A 25,824-nucleotide genomic window follows, 5' to 3' on the forward strand; every position below is an offset into this window, starting at 1 on the left:
TCATATTAAAGTCTCTTATTCAAACCATTGCTGATGTTGATGTTGCTCTTAGTGCCCCCAAAGCAGGTAGTTATTTTTGAATTTCTGACTTGGTTTTGGTTGAATAAAAACAAGATTTACTACCAAATAAAGCCCCCTGTAAGCTGATAGTGTGCATAGAGGCTACATAATAGCCAATCTTAGCCCTTATTTGGCACCTCCATGAACTTTTATGATTCTTGTGTTACTCTCTAAGTCTTTTTATATCTGACTGTGGCTCACAAGTAAGAAAGGTTGGGGACCCCTGTTCTAAATCATACTAAAATGTAATTTAAAGGTGACCATCTCCTTTAAGATTGAAACTTGGCTGCATGTTTCCTTTCTTGGTTTTACAATGAAGGCATTGTTTGTGTAAAAAGTCTCCTATGATAATATAATTTCATTATAATGAATGTAAAGAGAAATAACACTTCTACATTTTTACAGCCTGGAGTATTCATTACAAAGCCTTTTACACCATTAGATGAAAAAAAATCCTTGACATTCTAATTGTCAGTCATTGCAATTAACAGAGAGTAGATATACACACTGCACTTTTACCTACTGTGATGATCCCATCAATGTGTGATGAAACCTGTCAGAGCAGTGTATGGAAAATGTTAACCTGACTGCGACCCCGAGGCTGCCTTTTCTATGAATAAATGACTTGAATGCCCAGTACTGCCAATCTGGTGGTTTTTATAAGCCCTTAATTCACCTTCGGAATCTAAAAAAAAATAAGATGTGCCACTCACTGTGAGAAGCTAAAATATTCAAATGAATGCTTGAAATTGATTTTTTTAAGAGAATCATTTAGAACAGTACAGTCATCCATTGTTTATGATAATCACTGTCATCCATCTTTCAATATTCACATTTTTACCACTTATACACTTTCTATTCTTACTGAACCACAGCAATTCCCCAAGCAATTCATGTTTCACATTTTATTCCTGTAATATCAAGGCATTTGTTTCACTGTGCATAATAATCATTTTCATTTTAATGCTTTTTGAAGTTTCATTCATGTACTTCCATTAACAGAAAACAGTTTTCTTGAAATGCTAAATATGTGCCGCAGACAATTAGAAAATTAAACCCCTGTAGGAATAATATGCAAAACAATGGCCGTATAGAAGGGTATTTTGGAAGGTAAAAATGTTTACAGCTAAGAAGTACTTAAAAAAGCGGAAGCAAAAGAGAATGCAATTAACTACATTTGTTTCATATTGACCAGCAACATTCATTAAAAATCATTTTAGAACATAGCAATATAACCATATTTTTGCAAAATATAATAGAGGATATCATACACATGTGGCACAGATATAATTTCTCCCCATTTCAATAATCTTTAAATAAACATGAGCATGTGAATTAGGAGGATGTATCGGTCTCCAATGGAGACAAATGAAGCATTTTGGGAAGATTTGGAATTCATGCAAATGGAACTATATTGTATTTGCATTTCAAAGGCTGCCAAATGAATTCATGGTAGAAATGTATTAGAAGCTTAAAACATTAACCCACAAAGAATACCCCAGTGCCCCATAATTATTATTATTAAAATCAGTTGGTGAATATTAAAACGTTGTTTTAAATCATCATTATTATTGTATTTGAGGAGAGCATAAGGTCACTTTAATATTGGAGAAAAGTTTAAAGTTCTAGAGACATTTCACTTTATGTTTGCCAATTGATGGAGTATAAACAGACTCCAGTGCAAAGCAAAATAAATAGAAACTGATTTTATTGTCATCTGTGTTTGAATCCTTGAGCGATAACATAAAGACTGGATACAGCAGAATTTTATTTTTAAAATGTTTATTCAGGGTTCAGTAGTGATGTCTACTCCCAAAGGGCAAAAGAAAATCAATGCATAAAAAACCCTAGAAAAACAACCTTTCTTATTCCTTCTAGTTTTGCCTTTTCTTTAATCGTTATTGCATTATTTCTGATATATCTGAACATCATCCTATTTCACCCCTTTGAAACACACTCCCCTCCTATGGAGGTATCTCCACCTTCTCGCCTAAATGACCTCACTTCCTTTCTCTTTCGAGTAGTTTCCACTGTGGCCTGTGTAGCACCTCCACCTGTCTTCATGTCATTTTTAATACCCAGCTACTATAGTAGTAGTAGTATACTGACTACATTTTCATGGTGAATTTTGTTGCCCGTTTCGCAAGAAAATCCACCAATGGTGAAATGTGGAAATTTGTTGCAAATCCATGCCTGGCAAATTATTTCGCCCATCACTAGAGATGATGCAAACTGTACTTTTATGTCATTTTCACACACTTTTATAAATAATTCCTAAAAGGCTGATTAATTAGTTTTCAAACTTACGGGGAAACAATTGCAACAAAACTCACTGGCATATTTAAGAAAAAAACTGACAGAATTGTCACACTCACTTTTCACTGTGGCTGTAAATCTTGACTGTTTCAATAAACTGGGGGCAAAATAATAAAATAAAGTTGCATGAAATCTTCAGAGACAATCTTCATAGGAACTCCACATTTTTAGATTTTTTTTTTATAAATCTCAACTATTGGGTTTCAAAAAATAGTGTTAAGTATATTTGTGATTACAATTTTTGTTGAAATTGGAAACTCTCTAATATTGATAAGTCTGCCCCTAAGTGTAGAATTGATTGGAAGAATATGGTAAAGCAGAGATCCTCAACCTTTAATATCCGTGAGCAACATTTAAATGAAAAAAAGTGTTGGGGAGCAACACAAGCATGAAAAAGGTTCCTGGGGGTGCCAATAAGAGCTAGAATTGGCTACTTAATAGCCCCTATGTGGACTGGCAGCCTACAGAAGGCTCTGTTTGGCATTATACTGGGTTTTTATGCAACCAAAACTTGCCTCCTTACAAGAAATTCAAAAATAAGCACCTGTTTTGAGGCCAAGGGGAGCAACATCCAAAGGGTTGGGGAGCAACATGTTGCTCACGAGCCATTGGTTGGGGATCACTGTGGTAAAGGAAGGCTGGAACACATGTAAAAAATGTTTGGTGTAATAAAGCAGTAGTGGATAAGTCAATGTAGATTCCTCGTGGGCAGGAATAGACATTTGTGGTAAGTGTCTCACTCAATACCTGGCACTAAATGCGATGTAAGTGTGCTTTTATATAGTTTATTCACACTGTCAGACCCCTTCTGTGTATTATCTATGTATTTTAAAAGATGGGCAAGGTTGTCTAGATTGCACTATTACAATTATTTACAGACTAAGGTTACATAATGTAAGGTGTAAAGTTTGCTACACTTCTTATTACCTATAGCAGCCAATCAGCAGGTAACCTTCCCTGGTCACCTTTTTAAAAGCAAATTGGTTGTTATGGGTTACTGCTCCTGGGCAAACTTTGTGCCTTTATTTCATATAGGTGTAATGGGGGAACCTGTTCAATCATTCACAGATATCACCATATCACTTTTTCTTGGTCTACATTAATAAACATTTATAAATAATATATAAATAACATTTTTATATACAAAAGAATATACTAGAAATTCGTTTTTAATACCAGCACTAAAGGGAAGATTTACCAGAATTCTAGATTGCATCTTTCACAATTTAAAAAAAACACAATTGCAAAAATGCTCCAGAATACTAAAAGCTGGTGAATTTCTCTCAACATTAATAGGAATTTTCATTAGAGAGCTCAAGCAACTTTATTTATGAAAATAGTCAAGATTTTCAGTCTTTAAATGAAAGGAACAGGGTGATATTTGTTTGCAACCTCCCAAGGTTTCAAAACTAGAAAAATACCAGTTGCTGGACAATTTGCCCAAATATATATAATGTTGATCACTGAAACTACTTTTCACTGAAAATAACCTGTGCAGTTTCTCTTTATCTTTTATCAGATGTGGCCTATATCACTTGCACTTTTTGGACAAATCCTGTTGACAGGGGAGGGTGGGAGCTGCTCAGGTAAAATGGTACCTTTCTTTCTGTCTCGAAATCATTTAAAATTGCCTATCCATCTTTCCCAGCCAATCAGACCCCTTGCTACATTTCCCAGATTCCCACTAACAGGAACCCTCCCAGGCTTTCCCTTGCCATGGCCCTGTGCTCTTTACCCATTCCTTCCTCTGTCCCTGTGCTCCATTCAAAAGTGTATTGGGACCTATCATCCTCACTGAAATTTTGTTTATTACAGGTTCTAGATAATTATTTCTTTTTTACATTGAGGGAGCCTATTGCTTTTTTTCTTTTATGTTTATTGAATTACTATTTTGCCAAATTATAAAAATACTCTATTATAATTTGTTTTGAAACAGACTTGAAAATGTTTTACCTCTTCACAAGGTAATATTTTTTATTTGTGTTAAGATGAATTTTTCAGGTGTAGTGCACTAGTCCCTAGACCATATTGCATGAAATCATAAAGACATTGCCATACTCATTAAAGTAAAATGTGGGTCAGTGTATCTTCAGTGAACTATTTAACAGTTGTTGCTATGAAGCAGCTGTCTGGTTTTCCCCATTAGTAGGGTTCTGGAAATGTTGTTTCATAACTTCTATTAAAGGATTCAGAAAGGTAAAAGCATTGGTGTGTGCCACAATCCTGTGTGCCTATACTCTCATCTGTAATATGATAATGCATTTATTGCTAAAAAAAAAAATAATCACAAGAAAAAAAGACCTTATGTTGTTTGTTCTTCCTTATTATCTTCATTCTAGTAAGGGTAAAATGTTTAAAAAAAAAGTCCTTCTTATCAAAGAATTGTTTAGAGTAACATCTTATTAAATGCAGAAAACAAAAGCTGAATAGTGAGCAGCCAGTCAATAAGTCTGTTGATTTGTCACCTCCTCCACAAACCACTACATTTTTTCCTGACAAAAGCAAACACATGCTGTTTAGTGAGTTTCATAGAGGGGATCTCTGCCTTTTCTGTTTTGTTTAGCATTTACTCATTTGGGGTTTTCTCAGCTGTTACATTAGTCTCAGTATCTCATAATTTAGTGGTAATTTTTTTTTAATTATTTTTAAAGTACAGTTTTCCCAATGAAACAAAAAGATAGGGTTGAATACACTCAATATCAGTAAAGCAGTAGTAGTTTTCCACATTTTATGTAGCTACATAATCACTGTAATACACTCTGTACTGATATAAAGTGATTCATAAGCAAAACAGAGAAAACGTGGGGGGGGGGGGGGGCAGGAAGGAAGAGGGACAGTATGTAGGGCTCCCAGCATTCTACTGATGTCTTTCGTCAGCTGTTCTCTTTTGAATTCCACCTAGGGGAGCCACTGCAACATGTGGTCAAAACCCTTACCCTGTTAGTGTGCCCATATGGCTTCCATTGACCTAATCCATTTCACCTTGGCAACTAGTGCCTGTTGTGTTGAAGGGGAGGTCATTTTTCAGTTGGACACTCTGAGCATTATCTCTGCTGTTGCCAGTTTATTGGTTAAAGTAAGCTTTATCAGAAAGGTCTATGTAAATACAGCCATAAGCACTCACAGAAACACAAGTCCTATGTCAAAAGATTTGTTTTGTCTGTTTTCCTCTGCCAGAGACACACAGCTCTTTCCTCTTTCCCCTCTCCTGCTCCTCCCTCCCTCATGAATGCTAAGAACTCCCTCCTCCTCCTTAGGAATGTGGATCTGAGCCAATCAGCAGGAAGCTGACTTAAGGTCCCCATACACGGGGCGATTCTAGCTGCCGATATCGGTCCCTTGGACCGATTCGGCAGCTTATTGGCCCATGTAGGGGCAGAAACGAGGGGCCTGGCCGACCGATATCTGGCCTGAAATTGGCCAGATATCAATTGGCCAGGTTAGACAATTCAGTTGGATCGGAACCGACTGCCCCATTGCCGCCGTTAGAATTCGATCATTTGACCCCAGGGCCAAACGATCAAATTCGCCTACAGGTTCCCTGATATCACCCACCCGTAGGTGGGGATATCGGGTGAAGAGCCGCTCGCTTGGCGACATCGCCAAGCAAGCGGATCTGCCCGTGTATGGGCAGCTTTACACGCTAAGCATGTACACCAGTCTTGCTCTTGGTGCAGGAGTGAGGCATTATGGGAACTTTCTTTACAGAGCTCAGCGGTTTTTTTTTCCTATGAGAGAACCGAAGGTATGCCTGCAGCTTGAGATTAACTCTTTATTAGCCTTTCCTTCTCCTTTAACAAGACAAAAGTGGCAATTAGACAAAAAAAAGTGATGAGACAAGATAAAGGTTCCCATCAGACTGTATCCATATCATACTGCAATAAATAAACTACAAATGGAAAATGTGACATGCAAAGAAAATATTTCAGTCCAGATATCGATAAGCCTCCCAGGATAAACAATTGGTTAACTTCACCTCACAGCAAGGTGCTAACTGTACTAGTATTTACATCCTTGGCAGTTGTTTATCCTGGGAGACTTGTCAATAATTGGGCTGAAATATTAACTCGTCTTTACATGTCACATTTCCAATTTGTAGTTTATTTATTACAGTCTGATATGGTCTTGTGAACTGGATAAGATCTAGATCCATTTATTATCCCACCCAGTGGACCCTTATCTTGTCCCTTTACAGTTTTCTTGTATAAGTCCCACATTTGTACTCTCTTGTCTACTGGTACAGTTTCATATATTGTAACATCTTTAAGCCTGAAGAAGGGATGTAATACTATTTATCTAGAAAGTTTGCAATATTTACTTACTCGGTTAGCCAATAGAAGGCATCACCTAACCTTGAATTTTCTGCATTTTGTCAATGGCTAACATGGTACACCTTAGTTCACCACAGTGAAATTACACCACTCTGCTAATTTCTATGGGATTTTAGAGGTGCATTTATCAGTGTATGAAAGTTAGAGTTCACAATTTGATAAATATGCCTTTAACAGGGTGGTGGAATGCCTCTGGACAGTTTGATAAATCTGCCCCTTGGACAAGACTTAGACACCAAAGACCAAAACAGAAGGCATAGTTGCCATTTCTACTTATTAAATGGGCACAGACACATAAAGGGAAGAAAAAAGGCCACAGCTTTAGTTATTACATTCCAACATTAACTTTCAATATACGCCAACTGCTGCCAAAGGAAGGCAGCAGGTACAAAAGCATAAGCCACCAGAGTTACATTAAAGCCTAAGCTACCAGCAATCCTGTGACTAAACTTACCAGATTGCGGATCCACCAAATACAGACTTGGACATGTTCGAAAACTGCCAAATAAAGATGTGACAATATATTTGAATCTATAATGTAGAAGGTATTAATATACATGAAAAACAATAATCACAAACAAACTGGATACTTTGATAGCAAAGGAGGGGGGGGTGAGATAAAGCTGCAAGTCCTGGTTCAAACCAGCTTACCTATGTAGTCCCATACAAGACACCTGCTTACATTAACCAATACGAATGGACTGGCATAACTCAACCTGCAATAGTGCATCCCCCATTGGTTCGTTGACCATACCTACCACCAGCCCATTTCATCTGGTTGTTGGGCTGACTTTACCACTACCAAATTCATCAAATGAGTCCTTTTAATGATATAAAAGGGAAATCTTAATACATTTTTACATTCATTTCTTAAATTATCAACTAAAAAAATATAAATGATTCTGTTATCCAAATAAATGGTGAATAAGAAATCAGTTTGTTTAGTCCAACCAGACTACTGGTTATTTGCTCTGTTGTGGTCTGTTTCTCTCATTGTGGTTGTATATGGTCAATCACTTTAGACTTGGTAAAGAGTGTTGTAAAGTAAAAAAAATGAAAGGCCACTTCAGTACTACCATCCTCAGTGGTCAGTACAGTCTGAATGACAAAACTATGAGCCTGTAGATCAGTATACTGCAGTCTTCGACCAGAAATATTAAATGGTGAAATCTTATAAGGAAGTCTGGATTCCATCCAGAGCACTTACTGTCTTCAGTAAGACAAATGTTAGTAAGGATACAAGATTATATATATATATATATATATATACACATGGGTTCCAGCATTTAGGTGGGAATGCAGTTAAGATTTAAGTGGTTTAGAGTTTTTCACTCTAAAAAGAGTTTTAGTTGAACAAGATTGCATTTATCAGATTTAACATTTACTAAATACTTGAACTAATTTACTATGTGACAGTATCACATTTACAAGGATAAAATGTAATTTAATTTTGCAATATGCCTATAGTACTTAATATCATATTCTTAAAATGAAAGATAGCATCTATGAAATTATGCACTTAACAATTCATAGCTTTTTGTCACAGATTAATATGACTAAACTAATGAGACTTGAAAAATACTTTCATTTGAAGTAAGGTCTTCAAGAAACCTATTTATAAATATTACAGAGGTTTCATATTAATCTTTAGAAATGACTTTATGCAAACATTGTTTGGCCTAATTAAAGCTATTTACATATTAATGAAACATATTAAAGCAGCAGAAAGATATAAGCAATAACATGAATCCAATACAATTCATTTATTTTGAAAATGAACCTGTTTGATATTTACAATGATAAAATGATTTAAAAACTGCTGGATCCAAAACATACTTACCATATACACTCACCAAAAAATGTACGTAAGAAAATGTATATTTGAAATTAAATGTACATGATTGCTCACACCAGTCAGACAATTACTACTTTTACACAACAATAAAACACCTATAAAACATGTAAATGGAATAAAAAATACAAAATAAGATGATCAATTTGTATGCCACTATGTTCATTGGGCAGTTTTTTTACATTGCAAATGTTATTTCTGTGTTGCTAACCCTTAAGACCAGCTTGAAGGGGTGTAACGATACCTGGTGGTCTAGCGGGGCGGCGGGGACACCCGCCGTCATCTTTTAGGCGCGCGCGCACCTCTCTCTGTCCCTTATGCGCATGCGCGCTCTTGATGCGTGCGCACTCGCGTTGTCGCCGGCGCGCGCGTGACGTCATTTCGGAGCGAAATTCAAATATTTAAAGCGCTCACTGTGCTGTATTCGTTGCCCAACGTAGGTTTTCCTTGCTGATTTCCTGGGTGCGATTCCTGTTCCTGTTCTCCTGTGTTCCTGACCTTGCCTGTATTTGACTTCTCTCGCTTGCTGCCTGTATTGACCTTTTGCCTGTTCTTGACCTTCCTTATTGCTGTCTGGACCGACCATTGCCTGCCTGACTATTCTACTGGATTCTGATTCTGTGTTGCGCTGCCTGACTGTTGCTGACCCCGGCCTGTCCTGACTACTCTAGTGTTTCCCATCTGCCTGTCACACGGTTGGTTCCTGTGCTTTCTCAGAACTCTCTCCTTGGGTTTCTCACAATAAGACCTGGCGGCATCCGAGTAGCGAAGGGCTCCTCCCGACGTGAAAGGCGGCGGTTATAGGCGGAAGAGTGAGCCGAGACCGGACCCTTAGAGCCTGTTCTGAGTTTTAGGATACCATTCGTGACAAGGGGGTCTTAAGGGAACTTGGGTCTAAAGTCTTCTTTCACTTCTTCATGGTTCCTCCTGGTGCTGCTATTCCATCCTGCCTCCTCTTGCAAATCATGTGTAATGTGTATATTGATGCAGGGGAACCCTGGAGGTGCTGCCACATTCAGAGCAATACTCTCAAAATGCACTTTGCACACTATATGTTCCTTCAGTTTTGTTACCGAGCCTTATGAGGTTGCAGAATACATTTTAATCTTACTGTCTTGCTGAAGACTGTAGACTTTAAAGTATCAAGCTTGTATATTGATCTTGATCTACACTGCAACATTGGAGCCTTCCTAACTCCAGAATGGCGAATTCATCCTGTCCAACAAATACAGTACCATCTGAAACTAGCAAAATTATGTTTCTGTGTATCTTTGGGGTGAGTGTATCCCTCAAATAGTTATTTTTGATTCTGAAAATGTCTATAAAATGCCTTTATTGTCTAAACTGTTTTTAACTGATATTAAGAGACTACTTTTAAGGGAATTTTACTTTTCAATGAAACTAACACTGAGCTTCTCTCAAAGTGACATTTCTTAAATGAATTTATCCGGCCAAACATGTTTAAAGCAGAATTTATTACAAGGATTGCTATACAAATGCCTAGTACACTTTTTGGAGCTCGCTCTAATTATTCTGTCACACTGAAAACATATCATGATTTTAAAATTAGTAACAATTAATGTGAGCAGTACATTTATGAGTCAAATTGATCCATAAAGCAAGACACCTATCGACAAATGTAATGTGGATGCAGAAGAAGCATCATAAAAAGACCAAATCTTATATTTATAGATGTACTGTTACAACCTACTGTCAATGACCGCCTCTGAAAAAGGTAAGAAATGAATTGCAAATTACTTGCTTTGAAACCAAAAGTATGCATTTTAAGCAATGGGGCTGACCCAGAAGGCATCATTAATGATTTTTTTAGTGGAAGAAAATAAATGACTACTGACAGATTAAAAAACACTACTAAACTTATATTGTAGTGTGGCACTTATATTGTAGTGTCACCCACTGTGACCTACAGCACTTATATTTGCCTATTTGTGTCTGTAAGTTACCCTCCCATATAGATTGTAAGCTCTACATGGCAGGGACCTCCTTCCTCTTGTGTCCTCGACTCTTAACTTATTGCAACTGTATTTATCTGTATTTAGTGTTATACTTTGTATTTATCTATTATCTTATTAACACCCTGTTTGTATTAATGTACTCTACTGTACAGCGCTGCGTACAGCGCTGCGCACCAGAGGTCACCCCTTTAGATTAGAGGAACGGAGCTTCCATTTGAAGCAGCGTAGGTGGTTTTTCACGGTGAGGGCAGTGAGGTTGTGGAATGCCCTTCCTAGTGATGTGGTAATGGCAGATTCTGTTAATGCCTTTAAGAGGGGCCTAGATGAGTTCTTGATCAATCAGAATATCCAAGGCTATTGTGATACTAATATCTACAGTTAGTATTAGTGGTTGTATATATAGTATGTGAGTATATATGTATGTGAGTGTATAGATTGGTAGGTGTGGGTTGTGTGTGCTGGGTTTACTTGGATGGGTTGAACTTCATGGACACTAGTCTTTTTTCAACCCTATGTAACTATGTAACTATGTACATAAGTAGCGCGTTATAAATAAAGACATACATACATACATATACATAAACAAAATACTCTCAGATCCAAAATTTGTTTTATTCTCCAACACTATTAGAATCAAAGACAAAGCAAAAGTAATCAAATATTACTTAGCCATTGTGATCTTTATGGGGCCTATTTATTAACATTCAAACTTGAGATTTTACAATTTGAGGGTTTTTTTGTGCTCAAATTTACACATTTGAATTAGGGTATACGAAAGTTGAATGTTAGTAATCCAAAAGCTAGAGAGTATGTTTGCAGAAAATAAATAGTTAGTAAAAAAAATTTAAAATGTGTGTGAAGGTTTTTTATGTTTTTAAGCAACTGAGTTTTGGGTGTAAGACAATAGGTAACTTAGAAGTGTGTCAGAAACTATTAGTTTACCACTGCAATGAAACCATGCAACTCATAAAGGCAGATTTATTAACGTTCATATAGTTGTTTGATTTTTCAAATCAATATTTTAGTTGTAAAATAGTGTATTTAGATAATTACTCAAACACAAATAATTTCTAAAGTGTAAAAACCATGAAACTTGAATACTAAATTTCACCATTTCATCTAAAAGCTGGCGTGGTCATGTAGAAGTCAATGGGGGCTGTACATATCAAATTGTGAAATCTTTATTTATTAAGAGGTTTGGGGGGTTTTGCAAAATTTCTTACGAAAACAAGGATTTGTTTTGTGTTTTTATTCATTCACAGTTTTTATATTTAGTTTAAATAAATGAATAGACATTCATGCTTTTATTTAAAGTAAGTTTAGTCATGGTAGAAAAAAAACACGAACACTACATACCAATTTTAAAGGAGAACTAAAACTTAACTAAAGACGTAGGCTATAAATGTTGTACATTATGTTTTTTGCCCAAGGCAACCACAGCCCTTTAGCAGGGAAGTTCTGTGCCTCCAAAGATACCCCAGTAGCTCCCCATCTTCTTCTCTGCTGATTCGCTGATTCACTGCACATGCTCTGTCCTGCTGTCAGTTACTGAGTTTAGGGACCAACTCACATTATACTGTATATATAGGATATAAATGTAACAATATAGGCTAATTAGTAATTAACACAGATGATTACTGCATGACAGCTCTGAAACCAGTGCTATTAGAATCTTTTTTTCATCAGCCCATTAGGCTGGTTAGGCATATAATGGATGCGTCTGTTGAGATAATCTGGTGATAATCTTCGGGTCTCACCGCTGACACCGAACCAGCTTGCGCATGTGCAGTTCAAGTGGATTTCCTGCTACTTCCAACTGCGCATGCCCAAGCAGGTTTGGGGAGAGACCCGAAGTGTCTTCGGTCAGTAAGAAGATGTTGGCGAGGTACACGTCTGTGCTTCTCTGCATTTTTAGCTAGTGGTTAGCGATAGGGACAGAGTATAAACGGAAATGATATTTAAGGGGGCTTTTTGCGCTCGGGGGTATAGTTCTCCTTTAAGCTCTTGTGTGACAGTTAAAGGGGTGCAGATGGCAGAATAGCTTATTGAATGACCACTAGGGCTTGTTTTTGACTACTTAGTTCTCTAGCATTTGCACCATGAGCTTTGGAAATTACCCCTCTTGTCCGAACCGCTAAGTAAACTGTTTACATTAATAAATATACCAGGCAGCTATTTTAAAGCAGTTTATGTGTTACATATATTCCACCATGGGAAAAACATGTTAACAAAACATTTTGTTTTTCATGTATTTGAATCTGCTGGTATTTAAATCATATTTATTGTTTAACAGCATTACAGCACACTTCTGTATTTTTAATTTGGAAAAATATCCTATTTTTTACAATAATACTGACCTTAAATAGTACAGGAGAAACACCTGCAAAATACAGGAAAGCATAAGTTGCAAACTATGCATAAATATCCTATTAATACAGAATTTGACAGATTGAGTTGTGGTATCTAACGGCTGCATAGTTGTTATAATAAGCAGTGTAAATGCTTCCTGGGCATATCAGAATTTAGCACAAGAGGTCAGGAAATTGCTGAGACCCCAATTTTTTTGCTCTGCTTCAATAATCACTATGTGCCCTGAGGCGCAATACATTGATCTGCATTTGAATTGCAGAAAGGAAAATAACTTCTCCTTTGTCCGCTAAAAATAGAGTTTTTATTATTATTTAATGGCAATACTTTCAGTAGCATTCACTCTTACTGCCTTTCAGTATTTCAGACTTAGAAAAGCTTTTACTCTAAATTCCTTAGTAAACATCAGCTTTTAAAATATGCAGAAAATAAAGAATGAAAGAAATCTCCCCCTCTCTCTCACCCTCTGAAACTCATAGCATGGCTATTTAGAAAGAGGCTATTTTAAAGAGGTATCAGTTGGCAGCAGTTTGCCTGGTACTACACCGGCAACCATTCTGATAAATGCAATACATAGTATTTATTTAATTATACAACTTTTTTAAACCTACTGGGTGATTTTGTCATCAAAAAGCTTTACTGACAAATGTTACTGTGGAAGCAAATAACCACACACATTCCATGACATGCCAGTAAACTCAATGCAGAAATGGCCAATGAGCACCCAGTTAACCCCAGACTTACCAGTCCAATTACTACAGAAATGACCAATGAGTACCCCATTAACCCCAGACATGCCAGGTAGATCACTGCAAAAATGGTTAGATTGAAAGCATTACCTAACCCCAGCAGAATACCACAAACTCTTTTTCTGTTATAATGCTACTTATGTGTCTCTGCTTCCTCTGCATAGTTGTAATTACACTAATAAAAATAATTCTTAGCCAAGTGGCAAGCCACAATCAGTGTCAGCTCGTTGGTGGGGCATGCAATGTCAGGTCCCTTCAGAGCCTGGCAGTGGCCCCCTTGAGCTGCGGGGTCTGCAGGGACCTTTATTTGCATCCCTGAAACCCAAGAACCTAGTGTTGCAGGACAAAAAAATGTAAACATTCTCCCACTTTGATTTATTTAGAAAACTAATCATGGCAGAATTTTCTAATGAATGCATTTCAACAAATTTGCTGGTAAAATGAAATCAGCCTTGTATGCACTATTATATTACCGTATTTTATTTTTTTGTGCAGGTATAGGATGTATTATATGAGAACCCATTATTTGGGAAGCTTCTAAACAAACACTGCTTCATTATTAACTGGTTTGCTTCATCTCTGTAAAAATAACATTATCATGTGTTTCATGTTAATGGCAAAACAATCCCATTAGGGAATTTAATGCATTCTTTAATAAAAGGTGCAAAATCTACTACTGGACTAGTCACTTATAGCAGCCAATCAGGAGATAGCATTTACAGGTCACCTGTTTAAAAGCAAACATTTAATTGGTTGCTATGGTTACTACACTTGGCAAACTTTGTGCCTTTAATTTCATATAGGGGATAATGTTAATAACGTTTTCCTTTAAAATGTATTCACAAGCAAAAACACACACAAACACACACATACATACTGTTTATTTATTAATATTATTTATATCCGCTGTGTCCTCAATCCTTTCCTCATTAGAAAGAATTAGAGGGAGACTTTTTTATGACTAAATAAAGCTGCTTCATGAACCTTTCACAGCGATGACTTACAAAGGTTAAAATGCCATTGTCACATAATTTGCAAATGGAAACTGTCTGCAGGGATCACAATTTTATCTCTGAACTACAGTTATATGCTAAAAATCTGCCTTCAATGGTTAAAGGAGAAGGAAAGGCTAATAAAGAGTTAATCTCAAGCTGCAGGCATACCTTCAGTTCTCTCAATAGTGCCCTTAAGTCTCCCCATACTTCACCTGTTCAGAAGATCAGAAGCCAAACAGGAAAAAAAAACTCTGAGCTGTGTAGAGAAGATTCCCATAATGCAATGCTCCTTCAAGACTTGGCGACTTGTTACTGCAGGCGGCGCATGCGCACAGGGCAGGAGCGTCCGGTTGCCATGGCGGCGCATCGTCGCCGAACTCCCCCACCTGTGACAAGCAGGTGGGGGAAGGTGCTGCGAGCGGAGGAGGGTTTGTGGCAGGAGCGGGGGGGTTTGTGGAGCTTGGGGGGTTTTGTGGCAGGAGCGGGGAGCTGCGGAATCTTTGTGGCAGGAGCGGGGAGCGAAGGGGGGGCTGGCTTGTGCTTTTCAGCCCATACAGACACGCTGGACAAGATGGCGGCGCCGTTCACTGAAACAAGTATGTAGGTTCTAGTATGTGTATCTCTGTAAATCTTTCATTAGGCAAGCCAGGAATATAGCATTTTTACACATCAATAGTAGTACTATTTAATAGTGTGCTTAATAGATTTTGACTTTCCTTCTCCTTTAAGCATGCTGGCCAGCTCCCCTTGGTGTTTAATGAAAACAATGTCCCACATGCCACAGGGCATAAATGTCACTGAACTCCCCTCCAACACTTCATATGCTGCCTAAATAGACTGGCTAGTCCATTGACTTGGGGCAACTAGCTGTTTATCCTATAACAAATTTTATATCCTTTTGGGTTCTATTTACATGTTGGAGCTTGCCAAAATCAGTCTGTGGTCAATTAGTTTCAGAATTAGTCAGATTGTATACTGTAAGGTGACTATATGCTGCTATATGGTAAATGGAATAAATATATTTTAATAAATGACTGCTTTTATAAAATTTCTGCTATTTAAAAATATATATTTTTCAGCTCAACTGTATTTACTTTCTTCCTGTTACAAACTAATTATCTAGCCATGAAAAACGCCTCTCTTACCAAGTGCCTCACCTCCACAGTAGCTGCTTTTAGCGGGTGAATTAGCTACATGCTTGATGTGTTGCTAGGTTTTACCATGGGGCATGCTACAGATATTCTCTGACTTGCCTTCCTCACATATTTGGTCTATGCTTTTTTGTATTTTGTATAATATAAAATGGATAATTTAAATGGATATAAAGTAAAATAATAATCTGTTTCTTAGATTATTATTAGTGTCATTGTAGGTTATTTAGAAAGCACTGACATAATTAGCAGAACTGTACATGGAATTGTAAGAGACAACAAATAGAAAAAAAGCCAGTTAGAAGCAATGGTATAAACAAAAAGTAATCAAAATAAGATACGAGCCTATCATTAGCTGTTCTTGGTTTTCCAAGCTTGTTATAAGCTACTTCTAACTACTGAAATTTAATTTAACAACAATTAAAAATAATAAGAATAACATAATACCAGTACAAACAATTTATAAAAACCTACTGCCTGGAACCTGACCTTGACTAACTATACCTATAACACAGCAGTCACTGTTCACAATGTGCACTTGAATGGGGGTCCCAAAAGTACATTAGGGAAATATGTGAATGCACTTTTATTATTACTGACTCTTCAAAACAAGCTTCTATATAATACAGCAGTGCCAGCAAGCCTGAAGTTATTCTATGGCATTCAGCATTTTTGGGATACTGTAACACTGAAAACACAGTAGGGGGCATTTACTAGGGAAGGTTGCAAAGTGCAGAGACCTGCATTTGTTCCATATACACAGTGCTTTCTGCTCTCAGCAGCACTGCAGTCATGAGAACTGAGCTGGAGGTCCCCCAGATACCCCTCCTCTTGCCCCGCAGGCCTGGACTGGGACTCAAAATAGGCCCTGGAACATTCCCCCACCACTGTCACTGTCTATGGCATCTTTCAGAAGCCCCTTTGGCATTCACCAGAATTCACATATTGTCAGTCAAGGCCTGTTCCCCCCATGCATCCCCTAACTTGTGTGTCATTCAGGACTATGGGCAGGGCTGCCTTTCATCCAATAGAGCTGCATCCTGCAGCTCATAACACATTTTTTAACTGGAGAAAGGTGCAGAATTTAGAGCCCTAAATGCTCATCACTTGTGTTTGGGTTCTAAGTAAATGACTCCCAGTGTAAAAAAAAATCTAAATTCCCTTTGCAGGATATGAGGCTTGAAGGATGATTGCTGCATTAGAAAGCACATTTTTCTCCCTACATCACACACCTTTGTACCATATAAAGCTCATGCAATGCCCTTGGTTATTTCTTTGGGAGCAACACTAGTTGATAAGAGTTGCAAGAGCTTCTCCAGCAAGCTTCATAAGTGAGCACCTATAGACTATGAGCTGCCTTTTGACGTAAGACGTTAAGGGGGCTAAAAAAAACTTGAATTCTAATTATGGTTCAAAAACTCGAATGTCTGCTTTTTGTGTGTGCAAAAAATGCACAAATGTAAAACTTCACCATCTAAAAGCTTGGGAGTTTATATAGAAATCAATGGAACTTGTCCTAGGCAAAGTTGAGCCATGATTTCAATTCACCATATTCACATATGTGAATTCCACAGTTATAAACTGCAGTGCAGCTGGGCGACTGGCATGGCAGTGGGAGCCGGTTCAGTCCAATAGTGGGCAAGCATTTCAAGGGGTAGCGTTATTGTTTATTCAGTTATGTAAACAACTTTTTTACAGTGTTAATAAAGCTGTAGCCATTTACCCCTATCTTGAACTGGTGTGTGCAATTTTTTGGGGTGAGCAGGGACAAAGGTAAGTAGCAATGGTTCAGTGGGGGGTCCTGAAAATTACATGCCTTGACATTGCCCTGGTCATGTGATTTTGAACTTAGAATAAAAACAATGCTTCTTATTTAAAACTATATCAGGATATGGTAACTACAAATAAAAAAAGAGATGCAGTTGGATTTAATTACATACCATGTTATTCAAATATGTTTAGGGGAGAAAGAGTTAAGTTTCCAGTTAAAATGGATGATAATTTAGCTGCTTTTTTCATGTTGCACTAAAGTGACGTGATAGTACAGCAAAATGTCAAGCTTGTAAATTGCCGTCTTTTTCATATAACCTTTTTCATCACTCTTCTGTGTACCCTTCCTCAATCTTCATTAAATCAAGTTCTTCTGCTTAAAAGGCACAGCTTGCTAAAAGCACTCTAGGGGAAAACCTACTAGTAAAATGCATGTAACTACTCATTATTTTTCAAAAGTAAGTGCAAGACACATTGTTGCAGTACACTGTATTACAAAAAAATGCTTGACAAAAAGTATTATTCCCAAAATAATGTGCATGCTTTAGAGTGAGCTTTCAAATGTCATTATTTGTGCAGTGCTGCTAAAAGTTAAGGCAAGTTAATGGTTTGAAGGTTTTTATTTTTAATGGAACATGGAACAAGTGGTATAGATAACTGTATCAAAGGACAGGGACACCAAAGAAATGTAAATTATTCATCTGAATCATTTTCTTTAGTCTGTGTTACTTTGTTTTTTTGCTTTCACCTTGATTCAGCACCGTAAAATTCATTTAAAAAAATATTAATTATAATGAATACTTTAGAGCCTTGTTGTAATATGTAACATTATATTCTGCTTTATCTTTTTATAACTGTGCAGAACATGCAAATGCAAAAGTATTTAGCAATTATATTTAAATCACATACACAAAGACCCTCACAAACATCTTACTGTGTTATAACGCATTACATCTAGGAGAAAGTCTATAAAAACATTTATTAACAGTCATTTTTGTCTTTTGTCATTTGGACTGCTATATAGAAATCCTTGCAACCAGTTCCAAAAAAAAACACCATTTTCTTATTTCATCACAGATGAAGCTGCTACAAAAAATCGGCGTGACAAAAGTTTGCCAAGTGAGGAAAAGGTTGGGGTAACGTCAAAAAAAGCCGCAACAAATAAGTTGCAGCCACGTCAAAAAAAAGTCACTGTCAGTTGTGTCAAAAAATCAGACACGCAGACTTTGCACATTTTTGTTCAGGTTATAATACTGCAAAACAAAGCAAATAGCAAGGATTATTCTCCTCATGCTTGTAATGTTACTAAAGCCATATTCATATGTTTATGAAATGCTTTTTCTTTCCAAAAAATCCAATAAAAGTATTTATTTATTTAAAACTGTGTGCTTGCATTAGTTAATTAAAGGCCAGATTACTAATTGTTAGCCTTGTAAGGACAGATTGCAGATAACAAAGTGTTTTCAAGCACTGCCAAATTTATAGAATGTGTAATCAAGATGTTAATTAAGGTCCTTGAATGTGCAATGAAAAAAAAAGTGGATATTTAGTTTGATTTAGCAAACGAGTTTCTAGATTAAACACATCCATATGTTTGGTAAAAATATCAGGGTCCAATCAGTAACAATTTAGTAGTATTATAGTTATTTGGTAACTGAACCAAAATACCAGAAAATCAAATTTGTACCGCAATAGTAACATAATCTTCAAACATTTGCAATTGGAAGGAAGATCTTAGTAAATATATCTGGTAACACATCATAATAAAATCAGATAATTGGTATAGCATTACTGCAAACAGCATGGAAAGCCTTCGGGTATCTACAGATGTCTAAGACATTAAGCTTTATATTACCCAATTAGTGAGTTAAAACCTATGGTTTTGTTAGCCATCAACCTTAATAGGTATTTCAAGTGGTTTTCTAGACCCAGGCTTGAGAAACCTTAATGTATTTAGCTGCAGCCTTCCAGGTGGGGCCGAGTTTACAGGACTGATCATGACTCTTTAAAGGTAAGCTATACCCCCAAACAATGTTTGCATAAACCAGCTCATATGTAAAACCATGCTTCATGTAAATAAACTATTTTCATAAAAATATACCTTTTAGTAGTATGTGCTATTGGGTAATCCTAAATAGAAAATTGCCATTTTAAGAATTAAGGGCCACCTCCTGGGATCATAGGATTCACAGTGCACTCAAACAAGCCAAGGCACACATACATACATTCATACATACATACCATTAAGCGGGGGTGCAATGAGGTTGTGACCACAAAATACATATAGACAACAACAAGAAATCCTCTGCACTCACCCATTATCAATATATATAGGACATTAAGACATTCTGTGCATTAAGCTACACAAATTGCCCTTCCCTTTAAACAAAACAGGGATTGTTTGTCCATATATTGCAATATACTTCAAGCTGGCCAACGACGTGAAAGTCATCCCTTCTGGCCAGTCCTACACTTATTTATGCGATTCATTACCTGCAACGTACTTGCTTTCAAGGTTAAAACCCACAAATGGTTTCCCTGGGAAGGGTGGGAGCTACAACATGGAGCTGGCCACTGCTCCTCTTCCTCTATAGCAAAAAAGGGAAAGTTGTGCTCAACCACTACATTTTAAACCATTAAGTGGGGGGTGCAATGAAAGCAAGTAAGTTGCAGGTAAAAGGTAGTCCCTTTGTTAAATGTATATTGAAGCAGTAGAATTCTTAATGAATCGCATAAGTCAGTGTAGGACTGGCCAGAAGGGATGACTTTCACATAGTTGGCCAGGAGAAAGCAAATATTTAAATCCTTAAATTCTGTGCCAAAATGAACTGGACCATGAAAAGCAAAAAATTAACTCGCTTAAATAGCTTTATCAGAGATATCATGTTTTATTCAGTGATGTAGAATATGTTTGATCATTATAATTACCGTTAAAAATAACAATAATAATGATATTCATTTACAGTTTTTAAAAATATGGATGGATAAAAACATGGTTTAACTATAGTGGAACATATAGCAAAGAATGTTTAGTGCTTCCCCTCAATTTGACCTGGAGTTACAGATGTTGAGATGATAAAATATTGCCATTTTAGGTAAAGATACCCATATGCAGGCAGATTTTACCATGTGAAATGACTAATTTTAGGGCAATCTGATAAAATAGTCATTTTATCCTGCAGTAGCTTTGGACCTCCATAATAAAATATCTGGAAAACAATTTGGTTAGCCATGTTCAAACCAGCGTTTACATTTGCAATGAAATGTTCAGTACAGATTTCTATCCCACTGAACATACGAGTATTCTAAGGAATAACCTTAAGAAGACAATTTTGTATTGGAAAAGATAATATCACAGCTGCGTATGTGTTATTCCTTTGGGTCGCTGCTCATTGAAAAGGTAAGTAAAATAGAACATTTGTATTTATATGCTTCTAAGATGCTAGGATTTTATCCTTTTTACACTGAATATCCTTCTGACAAACAATGGCATTTAGCATTGAGTTCTTGTACACATCCGAAGTGATGCTAGGATAGTGGTGAACCTTTCTGTTACAGAATTGTCGCTACATAGCTGGAGAGAATGCATTTTCTGCTAGGGTAATGTATTTTTTTGTCACTATGATGTAGGTGATGCTAATGCTCTGTCAGCTGATGTTGTAATGACAGATTTCTTTGATGTCTCTAAGAGTTGTTTAAATATCTTTTTGACAGGTATGTGTTCTAAATATATATTGTATAAATATCTATACCTATTTATCTAAAACTGAGCAAAGCTCAGCAGGACTGAACAACACAAAATGGGTTTATTCAATCAAAAGAAATGATCCAGTGATCTTTTCTCCCTCAGGAAAAGAAGAACTAAAATGAAAAAAGACCAATTTAGTCCCATTGTTTGCACAAATATGCCTAAGTTGGTAAGCCCTTTAAAAACAGTGATCTTATATCACATATTTAAATAAAAAATATTGTCCTTGGGGAACTAAAGATCATACTTGCTTTTTTTCTGTATTTGACATAATCTATTCTAAGAAATCTTCTAAACTCCTTATGCCCTGTGTAAGTAGAGCTACCATTAAATGGGCAGGTTTGGGAAAGATAACATTTTATTGGAAGCCACAAGGTTAAAAAAGAATATGTTAATATATTTAGAAAAAGGTAGATGTTACATTTACATATATATTATTTGTGTATATTTATTTTTTAGTAATGAGTTGGTCTGTGAAAGGGAGTGAAAATAAAATGTTAGTTCTCCTGTGCAAAAAAGGCAAGAGTTGTATGTGTTTTCTAAGGGGTGAGAGGACTGTCATTTTCCCTTGGTCAGTAATATTGGTGGCACATTAAAGTACCGAACTTCCATTGTATGTATGTATTTATTTACCACCACAATGTACGCAGTGCTTTACAAGGCAGAACACAAACAGGATAATAGTATAATGAATTAGTGAGTATAAATAAATTAAAGCTTAAATGCTTAAGTGATTTGAATACACAACTCGTATAAGGTCCTTGCCCTGAAGAGCTTACAATCTATTACATTAACTATGTAGCATTCATTGCTTTCACTATTGAACCATTACTCATGTTAAACATTGGTGAACGCAAAAAGGTTATAGACGCTGGTAGTTATGTTTTAATAACCCAAAACTTTTATTCTAACATCAGCCACATCTGTTGTTCTTGTCAGAACATTAAATGCTGTCAAAGATCGTTTCAAGCACTCTTGTGGCATCTTTTCTTATGTCCAATTGATTAAAGAGACTGTTTTCAAAATATTTATAATACTGTTTGGCATAGCAGCTTTCTCAAAACAGAATTTAATTTGCTTTTCATCAAGTCCTTTGTTACCATGGAATATTCAAAGTGAGAAACACTTTTTCAGACAATACAACTGAAATAATTAATGCTACAAGTGGAAACAAATTGCATGTCAGTATGCTCAATTCCTGAAGGAGTAACTGTGATTGCAGGCAGGTTAATGAAGGCAGATTTGCAAAATGAATTGTGTTTTTTCAATGGTCTGCGTTAAAAGGTATTTTAAAAAGTTGATTCAAATGTGATTTTATTTATCGATGTAAGAACATTACTTTTATGTTTTATTTATGTTAAAATGTTACACTATCGGGATTCTGCTCCTATTTTATCTCTACTCCTACAGATATATAAAAGGGAAGAGCCTGGCTATTGCCTGGCTCAGTATTAAGCATTGCTTTTAAGTATCCAGTCATCGCCACTAAAGGAACATCACAGTGAAATCTAAAAACACCTTTTCACTTTTGCAATAAGGATGTGCTGCAGTTTGATTTCGCTGTGATGTTTAAACCCTTGGCAAGAGGTTATGTGACTGCTTAGCAGCCAACTGAAAAGTTCATTGCAAGGTGGTAGAGACACACACCAATCGAGTGATCACCACTAAAGGATACCTATTCATTAGGGTAGTACAGTAGGGTAGTTGCAAATAGGTTTTTTTTTTATTATTGAGCATAGACACTAAGGTATCAGAGGTTTCACTGTTTGCTCATAATAATACATACATAATAATGTATGTGCATAAAACTGCAGTGAAGGCTGTAAGTATATTTTATCACTGTAGCAATTGTAATAAAAACATACTATTTAGGTATAGGATTAGTTATACGGAAAACCATTATCCAGAAAGTTCTAAATTAAGGAAAGGCCATCTCCAACAGACTGCATTATAAGCAAATAATTCTAATTTTTAAAAATGATTTCCCTTTTCTCTGTAATAATAAAACAGTACTTGTTTCTAACCAATATATAATTAATCCCTATTGGAGGTAAAACAATACTATTGGGTTTATTTAATGTTTAAATAATTTTCTAGCAACCTTAAGGTATGGATATCCAAATTATGGAAAGATCCCTTGAGATTGACAGAGGTTTTTTCTGGCATTTCTGCTAGCTTGTTTATCTTATTTTAAGGATATATAGAAGTATAGTGTAGGAGGAGAAGAAGTGATCAAGGGCAAAAATCCAAGTACACACTTAAAATAAGTCTAGGTGATACCACACTTTTTAATTTACCCTCATTCAACATGGGAGGGGATTCAGCGGTATGACATTGTTTTCTGATATTATAGTATCTTATTGGTGACACAAAACTTATAGAAACCTGTGAATTATGAGAAATAATATACCCCTTTAGGGTATTAGAAATCACAAAACCTCTATAAAAATTGTTGTGTGCATTCTTTGCAAAGAGTAGCATGAAGAGAGTAAGAACAGGGCCCCAATGTGGGCTGTGCTTCCTGCCACTCCATACCCTGGGTGTCTGAATGGTAAGGAGCAGGAAAGGGGATTCCTACATGCATTTAAATCACAGTCCCCAGGTCTCTACAATTCAAAATAGAGTGCCAAGGCCAGTGACTATTTGCACAATTTTGTGCAGTGCGTTGGGCATCACAAATGACTTTATTGTATTCTTCTTATTTTTTTTTATGCCAAAAAGAATACTAATATATGTAAAATACAGTCCATAAAATATTTGGAATACTTTGGTTTTCAAAATGCTAAAAATGTGCTTTCCCCACTGAACATTTCTTAAATCTATCAGTAACTGATCTAACGCTAAACTGAAAGGAACATGGGTATTAGACGGCTGGCTTGAGTTCAAAATCACAGAAGTTTCAAAATTATTTTAAGTTTCAAAGAAATAAGATCTAATATCCCAATTACTGTCAATTATAAATAAAGATGATGATGGGTTTAGACTACCAGTAACTGATGGTCAGATACTCAGCTGGAGTTCCACAAAATGTAACTAGATCAGGAGCAGTCTCCTCTATCCTTGCTTTCAGTATATTTCTATACACGCGTGCATCTGAGTTTGGTATAATACGCTAAAACATGCATCTAATGAAAAAAATATATAATTTTATACAAAACATATTTATTGCACATAACAGTGTAAACATTTACAGGGCTACACTTGTACTAAATTATAAACACCTACAATAAATGTAAGCAGTACACGACTGTAATAGGTAGGAGCAAATAATATTTAATATTTGTGTAAAATTTGTAATTTTTTCCATCTTTCCCCTTAAGGTTAATATACACTAATGTGCAATAAAATATTTCAGAGAATATCAGTGTCTCAGTGTGTATATATGTTTTTATATTATTTGATTATCAATTCTCTAATAATCTCTTGAAATATTTAAAATTCTGTAAAATTCTGTTACAGTTTATTAAGGTTGTAAATGTACTAAGCTTTTATAAGATATGAGCTGTTGTATATCTGTTACATCTTTAAGAAATTTGTTCTACTGTCTAGGAAGATTTTCACTGATACAAATACATAACTGTAAAAGGAACGGTTACGAACGTTACCAAACGTAATATTTGTTACATTACATGCTAAAAAGTAACAAAGAACAGGATAGGTCTGGAACCCAAAAAGTAAAGCCTACCCGCAAATATCTTATCAGTGAAAAGATGCAAGACATAAAGATTGGTCACCAAACATTAGTTTATTTTATTAAAACATGCTGTAACATAATCCTTTCAATATACAGGTATAGGACCCGTTATCCAGAATGCTCGGGACCAAGGGTATTCCGGATAAGGGGTCTTTCCGTAATTTGGATCTCCATACCTTAAGTCTACCAAAGAATCAATAAAACTGCAATTAAATTAAATAATAGGATTGTTTTGCATCCAATAAGGATTATTTGTATCTTAGTTGGGATCAAATACAAGGTACTGTTTTATTACTACAGAGAAAAGGGAAATCCATTTTAAAATTCTGAATTATTTGATTAAAATGGAGTCGGGCATTCCGTAATTCGGAGCTTTCTGGATAACGGGTTTCCGGATAAGGGATCCCATACCTGTACTGCATCCTTGTATACATTGTGAAATCTTGAATAAATGTTTTAAAACTAAAAAAAAAAAAATCTGTAAAAGATATTCAAAGTAACTATATCTAAAGTAAATTAACATTGACAAAATATAATTCAAAATTGTATAAATGTTAAGTCAGTTATTTTAGTTATCAGATTTTCAGTTATTTTCAGATATATCAGTTATTTTGGAATTAAAATGAAATATATTGCTGTGAGATTAATCAGGAGCACTGTCTTTATATATGTTTACACATTTGCAACTATATTACATCACACATAATATTTAAAAATGATCAAAGTGTTGATTCTGTCGAGTCATAACAAAAAAAATTAAGACATTGTTGACAATATAAAAGAAAAATTGAACAAATACGGTCAATAGTGTATTT

The sequence above is a fragment of the Xenopus tropicalis genome, chromosome 2 (genome assembly GCF_000004195.4).
Source record: "Xenopus tropicalis strain Nigerian chromosome 2, UCB_Xtro_10.0, whole genome shotgun sequence".
In the NCBI taxonomy this organism is placed as follows: Eukaryota; Metazoa; Chordata; class Amphibia; order Anura; family Pipidae; genus Xenopus; species Xenopus tropicalis.